This window comes from Hylobates moloch, unplaced genomic scaffold (genome assembly GCF_009828535.3).
Source record: "Hylobates moloch isolate HMO894 unplaced genomic scaffold, HMol_V3 SCAFFOLD_19, whole genome shotgun sequence".
NCBI classification, from domain to species: domain Eukaryota; kingdom Metazoa; phylum Chordata; class Mammalia; order Primates; family Hylobatidae; genus Hylobates; species Hylobates moloch.
In genome coordinates this window covers 48,653,304-48,657,648 of record NW_026652294.1, presented here as the reverse complement: position 1 = coordinate 48,657,648, position 4,345 = coordinate 48,653,304, and positions in this window count along the sequence as shown.

Below are 4,345 nucleotides of genomic sequence, written 5' to 3'. Positions count from 1 at the left end.
TCAGCAAAAGATCCCCTGAAAAGTGACTCCAAGCCATTCACTGCAAGGGATGGTTACACAGATGCAGAATACAGAAGGTCAATAGTAGCTTAATGCTACATCACAGCTTAACACTACATCATCCACCTCACTTCATCTCATCACATCCGTATTGTGTCATTGTGCTTACCATCACAAGAACGGTAAGGATAGCACATGAAGATATCCTGAGAGAGAAAGAGAGAGACCACATTTACATAACTTTTATTAAAGTATATTGTTATAATTGTTCTATTTTATTATTAGTTATTGCTAATCTCTTACTGCACCTAATTTATAAATTAAACCTTGTTATCGGTATGTATGTATAGGAAAAAATATAGTGTATATAGGGCTTGGTACTTTCTTCAATTTCAGACATCCATTGAGAGTCTTGGAATGTACCCACTGAGGATAAGGGGGGGCTGCTGTACATACTTTGCAAATATCTTCTCTCATCCCATGGGTTGTCTTTTCACTTTTTCTTTTCTTTTGAGACGGAGTTTTGCTCTTGTTGCCCAGGCTGGAGTGCAATGGCACAATCTTGGCTTACGGCAATCTCCACCTCCCGGGTTCAAGCGATTCTCCTGCCTCAGCCTCCCGAGTAGCTGGGATTACAGGCATGAAACACCACGCCTGGCTAATTTTTGTATTTTTAGTAGAGATGGGGTTTCTCCATATTGGCCAGGCTGGTCTCAAACTCCCGACCTCAGGAGATCTGCCCGCCTCGGCCTCCCAAAGTGCTGGGATTACAGGTGTGAACCACCGTGCCCGGCCGTCTTTTCATTTTCTTGATGGTGTCATTGAAGCACAAAAGTTTTAAATTTTGATGAAGACCAATTTATCTGTTTTTTTCTTTCATCACTTATGCTTTTGGTGTCATATCTAAGAAACCATTGACTAATCCAAGGTCACAAAGATTTATTGCCTATGTTTTCTTCTAAAAGTTTTATGATTTTAGTTCTTACATCAAGGTCTATTTTGAGTCTTTTGTTTTGTTTTGTTTTGTTTTTTGAGACAGGGTCTTACTCTGTCACCCAGGCTGGAGTGCAAAGGCACGATCATGGCTCACTGCAGCTTCAACCTCTTGGCCTCAAGTAATCCTCCCACCTCAGCCTCCCAAGTAGCTGGTACTACAGACATGTGCCACCATGCCCATCTAATTTTTTTGTAGAGATAAGGTCTCACCATATTGCCCAGACTGGTCTCAAACTCCTAAGCTCCAGCGATCCGCCCACCTCAGCTTCCCAAAGTGCTGGGATTATAGGCATGAGCCACTGCACCCAGCCCTAAATTTTGTATATGGTATTAGAAAGGGGTCCAACTTCATTCTTTTATATGTGGAAATCCAGTTGCTCCAGCGCCATTTGTTAAAAATATTTTCTTCCCCATTTAATTGTCCTAGTGTTCTTGTCAAAAACAATTGAACATAATTGTATGGGTTCATTTCTGGACTCTCAATTCTATCCCATTGTTGAGCATATTTTTAAGGGCTGTTTTTCTCTCCTGTGGTAACTGGTGACCCGTACTTCCTGGAAGAGAGATGAAAAGATTCCCAAGCCAACTGAGTTACCTCGCGTGGGTCAGGTCTCTGTGGCTCTCTGCACTGGCCTATTCATAATGACATCCTCCTGCAGGATTTGAGCCTCCTCCTTTCTTGTGACGGCAGCCGAGGAGGTGGCTGACTGCCCAGACAGCCTTATCTCTTTCCTACCTCTCAAGGTTATTGTAAATACCAAATTAGATTGTTTATACACAAGAATTTAGCACTAAAGCACTATACAAATGTAAGCTATATATTTCTATTTATCCTTCTCCTTCATGAATAAGACCCTAAAAATAGAAGATATTTTTAATTTTTACTCACTGGGCTCAAGATTGCAGTGTCTGTATTATTGCAAATTCCAAATTAATGAAGTCGGGCTCTTCTTATATTATTCCTGCAAAAGGCTGTGCGCTCGCCCCCGGAGTGTGAATACGCGTGTGGGTCATTTCCTCTTTCCTCTGCACCCTTCCTTCGATGAGGTTGTGCCCTGTGCCAGGCACCATGCTAAACTCTGGGATAACCACAGAGAACAAGGCAGATGCCATCCCTGCCCTCCAGTAACATACAATTTAGTGATAAAGCTGGGGGATTTAACAAGCCGTTCTAATAAAGCATTACAGTGAGGGAGGTGCAGGGTGATGCCTCCCCCAGCCCTGGTGTCAGCTGCTCCAGGTCCAGGAGAAACCTTCCATTATCTTCCAACCCTGTTGGAAGTGGAGGCGGAGGCTGTTTATTGCTGACACAGTCCCTAACCCAGGGTCTATAGACTGTGGAAATGCCTTGCAGTCAGATGGGAGAATGAACCAGCAGAAGCAATGCCCGCCCTCCACCCTCCTAAACAGGGTTCTCAGGAGCTCTTTGGAGGTGAGGCCAGCCTCTGGCTGAGGGCCTCTGGATACAGGTTAGGCCTCAGGCTCTTCTCCTCTCTACTCATCTCTCCTCCCTGGGACCCCTCCTTCAGAGGCTGACAGAGCCCCACTCTCATCTCTCCCCTACCCAAGCCTCCTTCCACAGAGAGACTGCTTCCTCCCAGAAGACAGCAGCTCATTTGCACACAGACACCTACGGCCCTCAAAGCCTGGAAGGCCAAGCTGTTAGGACCCCTGAGAGCAGGGTGGCTCCTGGGAGGAGAGCCCAGGCCACCACCTTGCCCTTCCCTGGCCCCTGGCCTTCGATGGGGCTGCTTTGATCATAAATGTCCACCAACGTAGCCGGCCCGGAAGTGCACCCACGTCCCCTGGTATCCACTGGCTCTCCAAGCCAAACTGGGCAGGCGGGAGTTGTGAGGGAAAACTGCAGGTCAGGAGGCAGGCTGGCAAAGCGGGCCAGGGCCAGGCCTGACCCCAGCTCTCCTCTCCCGGCCCCCCTGCCGCTACTGTTTAACAAGGCCCTGCCTTCTCCCTCTAGGGCTAGGGACAGCTACCTTCTTTCTCTCCCCACCACCCCCTCTCCCCTGGCAGCACGTCATCTGACAAGTCAGTGTGATCTCACTGGAGGTGCACCTCACAGGTACGCGGGGTCACAGCCTCCTGCACACACTCCATGCTGCACAGCAAGGCGCACGTGTCCCTCAGAGCCCCAGACACCATCCCCCACTCACCCAGAAGCCCAAGTGATTCTCAACAGCCCCCAGCAGCCTAATGGGTTGGGGTCTTGGGAGCAGCTGTCCCTGGCTCCTTCCCTGATCCCACCGCCCAGCCTCACCCCACGGTTCCTCCATTGCCCCACCTCCCACTGAGCCGTCGGGCCTCTGCCAGGGTCAAGGGGCCTCCCGCCTCTGGCGGCAGACGCCATGGTGCCGAGGTGGCCTCCACAACCGCCCTGTGCGCCAATAGGACAACACTGTCCTCCCTCCCCCACACTTGTCACTTTTAGGCACACGTGGATGAGACAGGAAAAGACAGGCGTGTGGAGACCTGAGGTGACTTGGAGCAAGCCTCTCAACCTGAGCGGCAATTTATTCATCTGTAAAATGAGGGCGTTGTTCTCATCTCTGAGGCTTTGTGTCGCTCTCAAAGCCTGCTAGCCTCGGGTTCTAGGACTCTGTTGGGATCTTGTGTGATGTTTTCTGCTGAGCGACTGGCATCCTGTGTCCCCGGGGGAAAGAGGGCAGGCGCTCCAAAGCTCCTGCGCTCTGTGGCTCCCCCTCCCTCGCAGACCCCCACCCCAAGCCCCAGGTGTGCCGGCCGCCCTGAGCCTCTCCAGCACCTCCCGGAGGCGCCTGCAAGACACCTAAGGTCCCCCCATCCCTCCTCTCCCCCCGCCACACCCCTACCCCCCGGCAGGCGACGTCCCCGCCCCTCGACCACGGCCTGGTGAAGAAGCGGGCCAGGCCCTATCAGCCCCATCCCCGCCGCAGGAGCGGCGCCTGCGGACAGCTCCTGGGGCCCCAGCCTTGTCACCCCGGAGGCGGGAGGCTCCGGGGTGGTCGGGCCGGGAAGATCGAGCCGGAGGCCGCTGGGCTCCTAGGCCCCGGCCGAGGCTGTGCGGCCGCACGGTGGGCAGGCTCGGGTGTTCCGGCAAACTGCCGGGTCCCCATCTTCAAAAGAGAGGAGGCCCTTTCTCCAGCTTTCTCTGCGGGAGCCCGACCCAGCACCATCCCGCCACCCCCGTGCTGCACCTCGGCCCCTCCCCGGCCCGCGCCCCTGCCCGGGGCGGGCCAGGAATCTCGGCCCGCGCCGCGGGGGACTTTGGAGCGGAGGAGGAAGCGCGGCGGGGCGGGGGCGGGGGTGTGTCGGGTTTTATAACCCGCAGGGCGGCCGCGGCGCAGGAGAGGGGGCA